This window comes from Agelaius phoeniceus, chromosome 7, assembly GCF_051311805.1.
Source record: "Agelaius phoeniceus isolate bAgePho1 chromosome 7, bAgePho1.hap1, whole genome shotgun sequence".
Lineage (NCBI taxonomy): Eukaryota > Metazoa > Chordata > Aves > Passeriformes > Icteridae > Agelaius > Agelaius phoeniceus.
The window spans coordinates 7,132,501-7,149,372 of NC_135271.1; positions in this window are offsets into that span (position 1 = coordinate 7,132,501).

A 16,872-nucleotide genomic window follows, 5' to 3' on the forward strand; every position below is an offset into this window, starting at 1 on the left:
CCTCCTGAGATGATTTTGTAACATCTACAATCACCAAATTGACAGAAAATGAATTGGGCTTGCTGGTGAATTTTTCTTTAGAACTGTATAGGTCAGATCTGCAGGATTTTGTATTTGGGGGGTATCTTTTGTAGCAATGTTTATTGATAGATGTATGCTTACTACTTTTATATTTTAATAAACTAGATGGTAGCTAGGTTCGCAAGGCAGCCACAAGCCTGTTAGGTAGCTCATATCATAGTGGGTAGGGACAGGAACTTGAATTCACAACGCGTAAAATACCACCTGACTCGGACCAATCTTACCGGACTTGTACCGCTTAACCGGATTTGTCCAAGGTGGACGGGCCACCTTTACTTAACCCGGAAAAGGGACATATATTATTTATATGTGTTTGATAGATAGCCAAATGCCTCGTCATCTAATTAGTGACTGTCCCAGGGTGACGTTATGATGCTTGCATCCCCATTCATGTGTTCTGTTAATGTTGGATATTATGTTCTGTACCTTTAAGACTGGCTCTGAAGAGGGAAAGTTTTGTTTTGCTTTTCTTATCAGCCTGGCGGGACACAGAGACTGCAGCTTTTGCTTTTTTCTGCTTTTGTTTTTCGCTTTGCTCTCTCTCGCTCTTGCTTGCTTCGCTTCTGCTTGCTTTGCTCGTTAGCTAGTTTAGCTAAACTGTCCAGATTTCTTCCTGGACCGTTTCTCCTTTCCTTTTCCTGACCATTTCGAACCTGCTCCAGACTGGGACCTGGGAAACACCAATATCCTGCACCTTGTGGCCTGCAGCAGCTGCCCCAGCACCAGAGGGGCTGAGAACAGAGTGACCACCCCCCCAAGATAGACTTTCTGAATTTGTCATCTTTTTCAGAGTGGTGTCATCCGGTATTGTTCATTTTGTGTGCTGGGGGGTGCTGTGCTTGTTAAATAAACAGGTTCTTTCCACTCCTCTCTGAGGAATCCTTCCCAAACCGGTTGGGGGGAGGGGCTGTGTGGGTTTGCTTACTGGAGGGGCCCTAATTTGGAAATTCTCCTCCAAATTTGCCCTAAACCATGACAAAATATTGGCGCCCGACTCTGGGCTTGAGAGAGAGAGTGGAAAAACCCTGTTTTGAGTGTATTTTGGTTGCCATTACTCTCTGTTTGTTTGAAGCAGTTAATAGCCATGCTTTTTGAATTCATGATGAGTGTTGGGGTGAAGGCTTGCATGTGCTTCTGGTCCCTAGGGTTTTTCGAGATCTTAATACTTCTGTGGTCCCTAGGTTTATTTTCTTATGCTGAAATAGTTCTAGTATTGTCCCTCATATGTAGTTTTTACAGTAGAGGGGCAGTGACCAGAATAGCTCTCCTGCTGGGCTTGCTGGCAATGATTTGCAAGTAGTTTATAAACATGTTGGGGTCTGCTCCAGGTATGAATGGTTCCTGGCTATGGTTATTCGTCCAGTTTGTTAGAGGAGGAGCAGCAAGGAATGAGGCTTTTCAGCCTTTGCTTTCCTTCTTCTCCTATGAATCGGTTGCATCAGTAGTGAAGGATGTTCAGTTTCCCCTGAATATTAAAGAAACCATCTTTCTGGTATTCAGTCTGGTAACCTTCTTCTATACAGTCTGCTGCTTCTCCAGAATGAGGGCTGAGATTTCTAGACGGGCTGATGAGACCCCTGACTCAGGAGTAGACCCAGGCGTGGAACATCCTGAGCAGTGTGGGAAATGGGAGGATATGGGCCAAATCCTGAAGGAATTCTCTGACCCTATAGTCTGGGATTTTCCCCATGAACAAATTCAGAACCCAGCTGAGGTGGGGAAATATCTGAAAGAGAAATACCAGGATGAGCCTAAGGAGAGAAAGGTCATTGCAGTGAGCTCGGCCCTGGCATATGCTTTTCGCACTCTGTTGGAGACTGTAGGACAGCAGACGGAGGCAGGGGGGCAGGGAGATAAATCAGCAGCTATCCCAGTCACTCAGGCTGCAGCCAACACCACAGGCTCGAAGCCAGCAGCCAAACCAGATAGTGAGCCTAAGCCAGCAGCTAAACCAATGGATTTGCTACCAGTACTAGAAGTGGGAAATGCACGGACAAGACCAATCGACCAGTGGATGATGATGATGATGATGATGCAGCAGAAGGAACCTCAATGCCTCCTGACATAAAATCAGGAGTCAAAGCAGCAGGTGCAAGACCAGATGCAAATATTGAGTCTTTTTCCCTGAAGGACCTTTGTGGCTTACAGAAGGATTACACCTGACAACCCAATGAATCCATAATTAGTTGGTTAGTCTGTCTCTGGGATGCTGCAGGCGAGGCTACAATTCTGGATGGCACAGAAGTGAGGCATTTGGGATCCCTGTCACATAATCCTGTCATCGACCAAGGAATGATGAGGGGGGCAAACCCTCAGAGCCTCTGGGCATGGGTCTTGGAAAGTGTTGCACAAAGATACCTGTGTGCAGATGATCTTTATATGCAACAGACACAGTGGAAGACCATAGAGCAAGGGATCCAACGCCTGAGAGAGATGGCAGTGGCAGAGATTATCTTCTCAGACGATGTGACAACTAGGAACCCAGACTTGGTGCCATGCACGTCTGTGATGTGGCGGAAACTTGTGCGACTTGGGCCACACAAATATGCTTCTGCCTCAGCCATAATGAAGCGGGATGAGAGGGACGAGACTGTGCTGGATATGGCAAGGAAGCTCCGAGCATATGCAGATGCTGTGCATGGCCCAACACATGCCAGAATTGCAGTGGTAGAAACATGTCTGCAGAACTTAGAGGATAAGCTAGAGGAGAATCATAAGAAGCTCAGAGAGGAGATTAAAGAAGACCTTCTCCAAATCTCGGCAGTACGGATCAGAGGTTCTGGTATCCAAGGCAGACGTTTCCCAGATGGCGAGAGAAGGTACACCCCACAAAGAGAGCTGTGGTTCTACCTGCGTGACTGTGGAGAAAACATGAGGAGGTGGGATGGAAAACCTACTGCTGTTCTGGCACGACGGGTGCGTGAATTGAAGGAAGCCACCAGGAAGAAAGCAGCTCCAGTTGCCCGTAGCCGAACCACCAGGTATGATGCTGATGATGCCACGTCTGATCCCCTTGAAGGAACATCCAAGACATATGCCCAGGGAAAGAAGGATAACCAGGCTTAGAGGGGCCCTGCCTCTAGCCAGGTAGAGGCCAGGGAAAATCGTGTTTTCTGGTCTGTGTGGATTCATTGGCCTGGCACATCGGAGCCACAAGAGCATAAAGCTTTGGTTGATACTGGTGCGCAATGTACATTAATTCCGTCGAGACATATGGGGACAGAGTCTGTTTCTATTGCTGGTGTGACAGGGGGATCCCAGGATTTCACTTTGGTGGAAGCTGATGTGAGCCTGACTGGGAATGAGTGGAAGAAACATCCTATTGTGACTGGCCCAGAGGCCCCATGTATTTTGGGCATAGACTACCTTCGAAGTGGGTATTTCAAAGACCCAAAAGGACTCAAGTGGGCATTTGGGATAGCTGCTGTAGAGACAGAGGGCATCCAGCAATTGAACACCTTGCCTGGGCTGTCTGAGAATCCATCTGCAGTAGGATGTCTGATGGGAGAAGAGCAACGAGTGTCAATTGCCACCTCCATAGTGCATCGACGACAGTATAGAACCACTCGAGATGCTGTGATCCCCATCCACAAGATGATCCGAGAGCTGGAGAGCCAAGGGGTGGTCAGCAAGACCCACTCACCCTTCAACAGCCCCATTTGGCCTGTGCGAAAATCTGAAGGAGAATGGAGATTGACTGTGGGACTACCGTGCATTGAATGAGGTGACTCCACCACTGAGTGCTGCCATGCCAGACATATTAGAGATCCAGTACAAGCTGGAGTCCAAGGCAGCGAGGTGGTATGCCACTATAGACATTGCCAATGCATTTTTCTCCATTCCTCTGGCAGCAGAATGCAGGCCTCAGTTTGCTTTCACGTGGAGGGGAGTGCAGTATACCTGGAACCGACTGCCCCAGGGATGGAAGCACAGTCCCACCATCTGCCTTGGACTGATCCAGACTGCACTAGAAAGGGGTGAGGCTCCAGAACATCTGCAATATATTGATGACATCATTGTGTGGGGGAACACAGCTGCGGAAGTGTTTGAGAAAGGAAAGGGAATCATCCAAATCCTCCTGGGAGCTGGTTTTGCCATTAAAAAGAGCAAAGTAAAGGGACCAGCTGGTGAGATTCAGTTCCTGGGAGTGAAGTGGCAAGATGGACGGCGTCAGATTCCTACAGATGTCATCAACAAGATCACAGCAATGTCTCCACCCACCAATAAGAAAGAGACACAAGCTTTCCTAGGTGCCATAGGTTTTTGGAGGATGCACATTCCTGAGTATAGTCAGATCGTGAGCCCTCTTTACCCTCTTTACCTGGTCAACCGCAAGAAGAACACTTTCCACTGGGGCCCAGAGCAGCAACAAGCCTTTGTCCAGATCAAGCAGTAGCTCTTGGCCCAGTTAGGACGGGACCAGATGTGAAGAACGTGCTCTATTCTGCAGCTGGGAACCATGGCTTGTCCTGGAGCCTTTGGCAGAAGGTGCCTGGGGAGACTCGGGGTCGACCACTGGGATTCTGGAGCCGAAGCTACAGAGGGTCCAAAGCCAACTCCACTCCCACAGAGAAGGGAATCTTGGCTGCCTATGAAGGAGTCCAAGCCGCCTCAGAGGTGATTGGTACGGAAGCACAACTCCTCCTGGCACCCCGACTGCCGGTGCTGGGGTGGATGTTCAAAGGCGAGGTTCCTTCCACTCACCATGCCACCAGTGCCACACGGAGCAAGTGGATTGCTCTTATCACTCAGCGCGCCCATATAGATAAACTGAATCACCCTGGGATTTTGGAGGTAATTACAAATTGGCCCGAAGGTGAGAATTTTGGTGTCACAGATGAAGAACAAGAACCAGTGACACGGGCTGAAGAGGCTCCTCCATACAACCAATTGCCCCCAGAAGAAACGCGCTATGCTCTTTTCACTGACGGTTCCTGTCGCATCTTAGGGATGAACCGGAAGTGGAAAGCAGCCGTATGGAGCCCCACACAACAGGTTGCACAAGCTACCAAAGGAGAAGGTGGATCAAGTCAACTTGCAGAACTCAAAGCCGTTCAACTGGCCCTGGACATTGCAGAAAGAGAGAAATGGCCAAAGCTCTACCTCTACACTGATTCATGGATGGTAGCCAATGCTCTGTGGGGATGGCTGGAGAGGTGGAAAAAGGCTAACTGGCAGCGTAGAGGAAAACCAATTTGGGTTGCTGATGAGTGGAAAAGATATTGCTACCAGAGTAGCGAGGCTACCTGTGAAAGTCCGCCATGTAGATGCCCATGTCCCCAAGAGTAGAGCCAATGAGGAGCACCAAAACAATGAGCAGGTAGACCAGGCAGCAAAGATAGGGGTGTCAAAGATAGACCTAGATTGGGAACACAAGGGAGAGTTGTTCCTAGCTCGATGGGCCCATGATGCCTCATGCCATCAGAGCAGAGATGCCACCTGTAAGTGGGCACGAGCCCCGGGGGTGGATTTAACCATGGACAGTATTTCACAGGTTATCCATGACTGTAAGACGTGTGCTGCCATCAAGCAGGCCCAGCGGGTGAAGCCCCTGTGGTATAGCGGGCTGTGGTCTAAGTACAAGTATGGGGAGGCCTGGCAGATTGACTCCATCACACTGCCCCAGACACACCAGGGCAAGCGCTGCATGCCCACAATGGTGGAAGCCACCAATGGATGGTTGGAAACCCAGCCTGTGCCTCATGCTATGGCCCGGAACACCATCCTGGGCCTTGAAAAGCAAGTCCTGTATTATGTATAATGTCTGTGTTTGTAGAGTTAGAATTTAAATTAGTTTTAGTAGTAAGCAGACGATACGGGGATAAGGGGTGGAATGTCCTGGGTTGACTATATGATGCTTTAAACCCCAGTCGTGTGTACCGAGGGACGCACTGAATTTTGTGTGCAAAAATGCGGTGCTTGAAAGAGAGGATCGGTGTCTGCATGCTGAGGGCAGCACTTGTATTTTTGAAATGAGCCCAGTTACCCATGCACTATCACAGGTGTGTTATGTGGGAAGGGGCTGTGCCTGTGTGAGATCTGCTTGCACAACTATTCCAATAGAGTCTTTTAATGAAACTACTAAAGGTACTAACTTCTCTATTTGTAATTTCACAACCAAAAGTGGATGCGACTTCAGCTGCACACACAAGAACTTCTCTAGAGATGCTGCAGAATGCACATGATGGGTATCAGCAAGCGCCCAAATTCCAAACTGGACGGGACGCTAACGTTCTAAAGCAAATGCCATACCAGCCTGATATAGAATGGCTAGTGGCAGGAGTCAAAAATGCATCTCACAGAGCCTGATGGACACTCAAATCCGGTATCAAAGTTGTTACTGAAATCATCACCAAAATAGAGAAAGAAAGAGAACATCATGAGTCAGATGTCTTCTTGTGATGAACAAGTCTGGAACCACCAATAGCTCCTCAGATTTTTAGCTTCCTCAGCAAACCAGTTCTAATTTTAAAAACATTAACCCTCCTCTTAACCATATAAACCTATGGATGCAGTAGAAAATTAAAACAGCAGCAGAACAGTACATATGTTCTGTGGACTGTCCAGAGGATCTTGCAAAAGAATTTGCATCAGGATAAAGAGAAGGGGAGAATGAAACAAGGCCTTTGTTTGACATAAGCACAAGCAATTCCCATAAGTAAACAAGTACTTAGCACAGACCTACATAGGCACTTAGCACCAGTTAGCATAAGAAAAACCTGGTGGGCCTAACTTGACAGGAGAGGGACTTGACAAAAAGCTTTAGACACATTCTACCAGAAGAACTAAGGGCAAATGTAAAATGAGCCCTGTGCAGGGAAGCCATGAGGAAGAAGTGCTGCTTTAGGGCATGGAGGCTGCTCCTGGCCAGCGCCTGGACATTAGCTTCAAGTACAGGAATCTGACAGAATGTATTTTTAACCCCCTGCCTATCGAATCACCTCAGCAGAGTCAAGATGGATGGTATTTTTGAGATACATTTCTGACATCATCCCACTGAAATTTACATGTGGCAGAGCAGCATTTTAGCGGGGTGCAGACCCCTGCCCTCCTGCCAGCTCAATAAAAGGGCTTTTGGCGGACAATGCATTTGTCTGCCGATTTCTTTGACTGAGGGAGGCCCCTCAGGACTGCTGTTGGCCATCCCCTGTGTGTGGCCATCCCCTGTGTGGATCTGCAAAAGCTTCAAATCAGCTGCCTCAGCTTCCAGGGCCTCTCTTGGCCAGCATCCTGACGTGGGTGCAGGGCTGCTGCCAGGCACTGCTGGGACCCAGTGGGACAGGACCGGCTGTCTCATGTCCATGGAGCAGCCCTGACACAGCCAGGGCCATCCCGAAAGCAGACAAACGCTCCCAGCTCAGCAGAGAGGAGCAAGGAGCACTGGGCTGCGCTCAGGGTATCTCAGCACGGTGCTCCAGTGGGAAGGGCAGGCAGGCCTCCCATATTCCGGGCATCCCCTGCACCAAAAGGACGGGCATTTTGTCCTTTTCATCCCTCCACCCCAGAACCAGGCCTGACATCTCCTCCTCTGGAGTGGAGTTTTCCAGTTACAAGGTCATCTCATGCTTGGCCAGTGCGTGAGATGAGGCTGCAGTGACCTTTGATACCACCTCCATGCCAACCACAGCTCCATTGTGTATCGTTCCTCTTTAACAGGTTCACTTCCCATCGATTGACCAATCGATTGTTTCCCTGAAGGGTAAAATTCCCACCAGTTAAACCATAAGGTTTCCTTCATTCTCTGCTCTTCATTCTCCTGTTGATGAGAACAAGAGGGGACCAAATATGGCAGGGCCTTAGACATGACTTTGGTCCCTGACACACACAGGCTTCTTGTCCCACTGCTGGCCTTCAGTGTGCTCAGCAAGATGTGGAACTGCACGGTGCTGTGGAACTGCACCTTCAGCACAGGGACCTTTCCAGCCTGACCTGCCCCCATTCCTCTGGGTCTGTGCACAAAACACGGCGTGGCAGAGAACGGCAGCAGGGGCCTGTGTGTCCCAGGGCCCCGGATTTGCTTCAGCTCCACAGGGATGCAGGCAAAGTGAAGAAGCCAAACTGTTTATTAATGGAAGGCAAAAAGGGGATGATACGGGAGGGAAAAAGGGAATGGGCAGGCAGTGTCTGAGGGCTTGAGAAATGGAGCTATCAAAAGGAAGAGTGGAAGGAAAACATAGGAATAGGCATGGTCTGAGGGCTGGTGAGATGACGCTGTCAAAAGGGAGAGAGGGTGGAGGGGCAAAAGTGGATGGACAGTGTCTGAGGGCTGGAGGGAGGGAGCTATCTACAGGCAGGGAGAAGGCGGAAGCCACGCGATCTTCCCACAGGCTCAGCCGTACCAATCATCAACTATGTCTAGAGCTCCAGGGGCAATGGGAGATGCTGTCCTCTTCAGTGTCTCCTGGTGCTGTTCTTGGGACACTGGCTCACTGGATCCAGAAAAGGACCCTATTTCTTCAGGTCTTAGGCCTAATTTAGCATGACTTTCAATGTTAGAGCAGGATGGGCTGGCATTGTTCTTTGGGGATTCTAGGCCTGGAAGAGAGAGAGCCATGGTCAGAGCCTGGATCTGCAGTGACCTCAGGAAAGCATCCAGCCAGGGCCACCCCACCAAACTCTTGCCATGGCCGAGAGAGCAAGAGAGAGGTGTTGCCAACAGGATCAGCAGCAAGCTGCGGGCCAGGAATTCTGCCCGTGTCCCTGAAATCTCTGTGTGCTCTTCCCACGCCACCTCTTGTCAACACATGGAAGGAAGCCCACTGCAGCCGGGACAGGGAGTGCAGCTCCCTGCTCAGGCATTGCAGCTCGCTGGCCCAGGCCGCTGCCCTCACTCACCCTGACTGTGATCCTGGAGCTCTTGCTGCTGCTCCCTCATCCTGGGAAACCCGGCCATCTCTGAGAACAAAGAATTCATCTTGGCCCCAGCGGCACAGCTCCCTGCCGGCGGCGCTGTGGCCACACGGGCTGCTGGCCCGGCAGGGCTAAGCCTGGCCCTTGCCGAACGCTGCCGCCCCAGGGCATGGCTGCCAGAGGGCGGCAGCAGCAATGCCCAGCCCAGGCGGGGCTCCACGCTGCCGGGCCCGGCCAGCGCTGCCGGGGCAGCAGGCGGGGCTGGGGCCGAGCTGCGGCGGGCCGGGCCGGGGAGGGAGCCCGGGCTCGTGGCTCACCCATGAACCTGATGGCCGCCTCTCGCAGGAGCTCCTGTGGGCTCCGCAGGTAGCGCAGGGCCCGGCGCAGGTGCTCGGCCGCTCTGCTCCTGTCCTCTGCCAGCTGCAGAGAGGGCAGGAGGGAAGGGTTGGCGCAGGCTCCGCCCCTGGGCCGGGCGCTGCCTGCGCCCAGCCCCGGCCTCCCCTGGCCGCACAGGCCTGAGGCGCGGCCAGCAGCCGCTGGCCAAGGGCTCCCGAGGGCAGGGGGCAGAGGGCCGGCTGCTGCCCGGGGAGCCGCGGTGCCGGCCCGCAGCCCCGCCGGGCCGGGGCTCCATGGGCACCCGGCTGGGGCCCACGGGAGCCTGGAGAAGAGCCCCCGTGGCCTCTGGCTGCAGCAGCGGGCAGGGGCACAGCTGCCTGGCCCCGCACACTGAGCACCGCCCTCAGGGGCCTTCTCCGGGCTGAGCCTGGGCCTTCCAGGCCCTCCTTACCAGGCACTCATCCACCCTCAAGGGTGGCTGCTTCTTCAACAGCTGTACGAGCCTCCTCCTCTTCAGGAACTCGGCCACACGAATCAGCGTTTCCCGAGAGGCCTGGAGAGCAGCAGAGACCCAGAGATGGCCCCACAGCCCAGGGCACCGGATCCACATCCCTGTGCCAAGGCCTGCAGGAGGCATCAGCCCGTGAGGCACCAGGGCAGGAGGCAGCCAAGCCCCCTCCCAGAGATCCACCAGCATCACAGGAAACCTCACCTTTGCCACATCCCAGTTCTTATCATGACAGTAAATTAAAAGTTCATACAGGCTCTTGCTCACAATTGTCCTCAGGGGCTTTTTTCCCTCATCCACTACCAATTCTATCACCTTGCTGAAGAGTTGAATGGAGAGCACCTGCACATGGCTGTTGTCCTAGAGGAAACAAAAGACCTACATCAATTGCTCCAGTCCCAGCTGGGCAAAGGCCTGAAAATCCAGAGGGCACAAAGTTTCTGGGAAACACCTGATGCCTGTGGCTCAGGATGCAGAACCTTACGTGGCCAAAGAGCAGCAGTAGTTCCTCAGCCAGCTTTGGGGCAGTGGTGCTGGATACCAGGATGCCTTTGTGCTGGAGCACATTCGTGAACACAGAGAGGGTCATGCAGACCACCTCTCCTTCTGCATCATCCAGCAGCTCCAGAAGGCTTGGAGACAGACAGCACATTCTCCTGGCCTGTGTGGAACACAAGGCTGTGCTGGGAAGCCAGGGACAGCTGCACCGCCAACACCAGCCTGGCACTGCAAGGCCACCCTGCTGCTGCAAGGCCCACAGGCCAAAGGCCTGAGCCAAAGCCCTGGGGCAGGTGAGGCAGGAGAGCTGGGAGCAGCTGCCTCAGCTCCTGATACCCTGCCAGCCCAAGGGGCTGCTTTCCCCAGTGCAGCTTCAGCCATGGCCACCTTCTCACCATCAAGAGATCCTTGCTGAGCACCATGAGGCCTCTGAGGGCCAGGCGATGCCTCTCCCTGCACTTGCTGTGCAGGAACCTCAACAAGACCTTCAGGACACTGCCACCACATTTCCTCAAGTCCAGGCACTCGAGGACCTGCAAGGCACAGGGCAGTGACAGGGGAGCCGGCCAGCAGGAGCCTGGAGCCACACAGAGCTGGGCCCAGGCAGCAGCAGCAGCAGCACAGGGCACAGGCACCGTCCTGGCAGCTGTGGCTGTGAGAGGGCAGAGAGCTGGGAGGCAGCGCTGGCCTTGAGGCTCACCTCCACAAAGAATGCCAGGAAGGGCAGATCCCGGTATGGGTCCTGCCTGCTGAGCTGCCTGAGCAAGTGGAGTGCGATGCGAGAGCACAAAGGGACCAAGGTACGGCGCATCTCCCTGGCAGGGGGAAAAAGGCACCAAGACCCTGAGGTGGGGAAGTAAACCTTTCCCAGGACTGACTCAGAGAGGTCTGGTTTTTCCCCAGCATCCCTGGAGGGCATGTGGGTGCTCTGGCAGGCGGCCACTTCTGGACACCCTCCTCTCCCAGCCTTTTCCAGTCTCCTTGGCCGTCCCTCAGTGACAAGGCTCTCTGGCCCATGACCACAGGGACTGAGTGGGGCACAGGGCACAAATGCCGGGGGCAATGGGGACAAGGGGGTCTCACCTGGCCAGCAGACCCATGGCATAGTGCTGGGTGTGAGCACACAGCAGCGTGTCCCAGCCACGCTTGCGCTCCATAGCCACCACCTCATTGTCACAGCGCAGCCGGCAGAGCAGAGCCTTCATGGCCTGCACTGCAAACCTGTGTGCAGAGCAAAGCCCAGGTCACACTGGGAGCACTGGCACTGGCCACAAGGGCATGGGAAGGCCAGGAGGACTGGGACCTGTTGGAATTGCTGGGAAGGCGGTGTTCCTCCTGGCATGCTCTCCAGAAATTTCCAGCTTCCACTGGTGGCATCTGCTGTGTGGCGATGACAACATGGAAGAGCAGTGCCACAAACAGGCGGGAGGAATAAAGGATCATGGCCTCGTGGCACTTGGGCACCTGGAGAATCACCCAGAGCGCCAGAGTTGCCTGCAAAAGAAGCAGCCCAAGACAGCGCTCAGTGCCGAGGTGTCCATGGGGCAGGGCCCAAGGGCAGATGCAGGAGGAGCAGTGGGCCTGGTGCCCCCTGAGCCTGCCCCTAGCCCAGGGTTCAGCCCAGCGCCTGAGGCATAGAGAGGACAGAGAGCTGCTAGCGAGGTGACTGAGGGGTAAGCAGAGGCCAAATCCAGAAACTCACAGCCAGGGCAAAAACGTCCCTGTCGTCCCCATCAGAGGTGCGTCTGCTGTGCAGTGGCCAATTCTCCATCACGCAGAGCAGTGTTGGCAGCACTTTCTCCACTGCTGGTCCCGATGACCCTATGGTTCTCCACATCATTGCAGCAGCTCTGTAGGATCAGAGCTCTGTGTCAGGGGCATCTCAGTCCCAGTACCATGCCCTGTGCAGCTGTGGGGGCCAAGGTGACAGAGCCCCAGTGCCCTGAGGGGCAGGGAGGGAGCATTGGCAGCAGGCTCGGGAAACAGAGGGGCCCCAGGGTCCTGGACCTCTCTGCCTGTCTGGCAGAGCCCATAGCACAGGCTGTGCAGGGCCAAGGGCCCTAAAGGCTGGTGAGCCCTGAGCTGTGCCTGGCCTGTGGGCCCCGTACCTGTCACACGTTGGGGCACAGCGCAGCAGGGTCAGCACCAGATCCGCAGGGTGTTTTTCAGCCAGCCTCACAATGTCAATTTGCAGCCTGGCATCCACAGTGCCATGGGACACCAGCCTCTGGTGAATGTTCCTTACAATGGCTGGCACCTGGAGGAGCCATGGGGAAGACTTGAAGCACTGTCCAAGGCAGGAACTTGCCCAGCTTCCCCCAAGAAGGGCTTCCCTTCCAGTCACACTGTGCTGGACTCAAAGGCTGAGGGGGCCCAGTGACCATGGCTTGAGGGGACACGATCCTGGCAGGCCTCCAGGCCTGGCCTCGGGTTGCTTACCTGCTGCTGAGGAGAAATAGCACTCTGCTTGAAAGAATCCTCAGTGGGAGCATGAATCCCAGTGGGAGCTGGCCTGGTGCCAGTGTTTGTGATGCCCTGAGTCATTCTGGTGTCAGTGTTTCTGATGGCCATGTTCCCAGTCATTGCCATGTGAACAGCCTTCACCCTTTGATAATTCATTGCATCGTTTCCTGGGTGTGCTGTCCATTCTGGGCCGGCATGAGGCTTTGCCTGGAACTGGGTCAGCCTGGAGTCAGGCTGGGCTGGGCCCTCAGCTGCTGAGGTGCCGGTCTTCCTACGTCGAATGCGCAGGAACTTCCGTAACCTCTGCAGGAGAACAAAGGACAGGGAAGGCAGGGACGTTGCATGGCGTGCTCCAAGCATGGTGCTGGGCTGAGCAGGGACAGCAGGCCCAGCCCAGGTGGCGGTGGCTGCAGGTACCTTCAGGGTTTTGCGGAAGCGGCCAGGGCCGGGTTCCTGCTCTTGTGTCTTGCCCAGGGCTGCATCTGGCAAAGAGCGAGCACAGCCAGAGCTGAGGGGCTGCGGGAGAGGCCGGAGAACACAGCCCAGCCCTTCGCCCCCCAGGCAGGGAGAGCCCCGGGATGCCCCAGGGGATGGAGCATGGCCACTGCGGGGTGTCTGCCCAGCCCCTGTTCCATCCTGTCCATGGGCATGTCCCCAGGGGATGGGATGGGACGGGATGGGATGGGGCCAAGCTGGCTGTAGCCATCAGCCCTGTGGCCCAGCTCTGCTACTCACCATCCTTCAGTGTCTGGATCTGTTCCAGATCTTCAGGCTGTTGTGCTTGGGCGGCTCCAGGGTCATTCTTTTTTTTCCCCCTGAACACTTTGAAAGGGCTGAGAAATCTGTCCACCATTCCACCACCCAGCCTTGACGGCACCTTCTAGAAAGATGCCTCAGGATATTGCCAAGTCAACAATTGCAGTTGTGCCTTCGAGGCACCTGCGACAGGGAAGCCTCAGGAAGGCTGCAGGACAGGAAGTCCTGCACTTTGGTCTTTAGGGCTCCTGCCACAATGACAGGAGACTCCTCATTAACAATTTAGGTGACCAGATCCCACGGTTTGGACTTGATTGCACTGACAGTGAATGGGAGATGCCTTGGAAAAGTTCTGAGTCACCAAGTCCCGCAGTCTGGCCTCGCAGTCAGCTGCAGTAACAACGCCTCGGAAAAGCTCTGGGTGGGACACAAACGAGTGCGCTGTGCAGGGGCTCCTCACAGCACTGCTCTGTCCCATTGTGCCCCGTTGCATGTTCCCAGCTCCCGGGCAAGCTTCTATTTCCCACGTGTCACAAAGGGGCCTTGGACACCGGGTTCCGTTCCATGGCACGGTGACCGTGCTGCAGCGTGCCAGCCAGGGCCCTTGCACACACTGCCGCCTGCCCTGGGGCCGCCCCCAGCCCAGCCAAAGTGGCCCAGGCTGGAAGGAATGCCTGGCCCCAGGTGTCTAAGGCAGCCCCACAGGATCTTTAGGAAGGGCTCAGAGCATCAGCAAACGCTGCCCTGCTCTGCGGGCTCAGGGCAGCAGAAGGAGCCCCCAGGGCTGCCGACGCAGCCGCGCTGGGAAGGGCCCGGGGCCTTCCAGGGAAGCTGGCACGGCCTCCTTGGGACACGTCCCAGCCCGTGGCCATCCTAAACCCGCGGGTGTGACACGCACAGGGAACGTGTGGGCCCGGGCACGAATGCTGCTCTGAGCCCTGGGGCCCGGGCAGCGCTGACAGCAGCAGCTGTGGCAGAGTCCCCGCCCAAGCAGAGCTGCCACCCCCGAGCCCTGGCAGCGCTGGTGCCCGTCTCCTGCCCCAGAGACCTGTGCCCCCGGGGGGCTTCTGTGCCACAGGGAGCCACAGCCCACCTGCATTGGGGGCTGATGGCAGGAGCACCTGGAGCAACTGCTGGCAACACTTGGTCACTGTCAGAAGGCAGAAGCTGTTAGTCAGTCCTGAAAAGATTTTTTCATCAAAGGCATTGGCAGTAGCTCCACAACACCATCAGCTGCTGAGTTTCCCTGGACAATTCGATTGTACAGAGGCACTGTCATGTTTAATGTGATCTTCTGTCAGTTCTTCTGGGAAAAACACTAGCCCAGTCTGTGATGCTCAATGCTCCAGGTGCTGCCCGTCTGTCTGTGTCGTAGCTGATACAAGGCAAATAAATATTTCCTCCAGACCCAAAGAGCCTGAAAAGTCACAGGGCTGCATCTCTTTTTGATTCTTTATTTAATGCTTTCCAGAGCCTGCTGAGCATTTTCAAGGTTTTCTCCCTATCCCTAGGGCACCTTCTCCAGAAGTTCTGCTGTTCCATCCTTTTGCATTTAGTGAAAGCTACCTGCAGTGACCAGTCGATCAAAGCCCTGGGAAAACCTGAACTCCTGGGTGAAGCCGGGCCAAACATTTCTCTCCCAGATCTGAAGCCATGAAGTGCCAAGCACTGTCCCCAGTGCCATACCCTGTCCCTTGGAAGTGTGCTGATGCCATTTAAAAGGGGTGCCAATGAAAACTACTTTTAACCGTTTTGTAATTTCTGCATTAGCATTCAAATCCTTGACCAGAAAAATCCCATGGAGACATTTTTGGGATTCTTAAATACCAAAGCTCTCATTTTTACACTGGATTTCGGAGTCTCGGAACAGTCACACAAGAGTTTAGTTCTAAACCATACAGAAAAATTCCCTGGTGTTCAGCTACAATTTTTCCATTGGCATATACTCCTTAGGACTACTTTAGGCAAGAGCAGCAAAGCCAAGAATGAGCCAAAGAGGCCATTCCTGTGTTCTAATGTGCTGCACAGCACTAACTGGGAATTCAAGAATGGCTTTTTTGTCACCCTTGAGTAAGGAATGGGGAAACAAGTGACACACTCCATGCATCTTAAGATGGCAGAAATGCTTCCTTTATTACAATCTCCCGACACTTATAAGCAACATTGTTCACCCAGAACCTGACTGGCTCTTAATAACACCTGTCACCTGTTGATTTATTAGGGACCACCCTTTGATAAACCATCTGATGAGAAAAGAACTGTTTCAAACACCAGCTGCAAGACTGCTTTCATTCTTTCTCTCCGCCTTCTCAAAACTTGCTAGAACAATTTCTGGGAAAGTTTACCTGGCTTTTTCTCTGACCAGGCTTTCAGTATCCACAGGATTCAGGAGTCTCAGGGTGCACAGGAAGCCCCAAAGACTTTGGGATGCTGAAATGGACCAGCGTACTGCTTGTGCCTGGGCTGCACAGGGCTGAGCTCCATCTGGATGGTCTAACAAAGGCTGAATGGACATACAGTGGCCCACTGGAGACTCCTATTCCAAATCCTGGGAGCAGCTGAATTTGTCATGTTAGCTTGAAATGCAGGGGAGGAAAAGGTAAACATGGAAAAGTGTTCTTCCAGGTCTAGTGACAGCTGTGCTTGCACAGCACCTGTGCCCATGGCAGGGTGGTGGGAACTGGATGATCTTTGTGATACTGTGCAACACAAAGTGTTGTGGCATTCTGTGATTCCCCAAGTGGAGAGGAAAACTGACCCATGGAAGTCCCAGGTTTTCCCCAGCGCCTCCTTTGTTCCAAGCAAGTCCAGGATTTCATTTCAGAGCTGAGGCATGTGCCTTTAAGGTGCCTGCATGGAGGAGAGGGAGGGCAGCTGCAGGGCAGGGCTGGTGCCCCATCAGAGCGTCTCTCTGCCCATGGCACCAATGCCGCTGCCTTGGGACGCCGCCTGGGGAAGGCGAGTCTGCCCTCAAGCCCGGCCATGGAAGTCAGTCAGGGCCACAGGCAGCAGCTGATGCAGCCAAGCGTGGCTGTGAGGCTGGCAAGTCAAGAGAGAGCCATTGTGGCCAACTCTGCTGAGCCTTTTGCCAAAGCAGGGGCCATGGTGCCCCCGGGCTCCCCCCGTCTGGCATCCCGGCAGGTGCGGATGCCCGGCCGAGCAGGTGCCGCCCTTCGGGGTGCTGCTGTTGCTGAGCCCGCTCTGCTGCTGTTTCTGTGGGCTCCAGAGCCACGGGGGCAGTAGCGACTGCGCAGCCCTGCTGGAGGAGACACGGCCGCCCTCCCCATGGTGGCAGCAGCTCTGCGGGCCCAGAGCTCTGGGTCAGGGGGGCCTCGGTCACCGCACCGTGGCCTCGGCAGCCGCCAGCCCTGCCTCTGCCC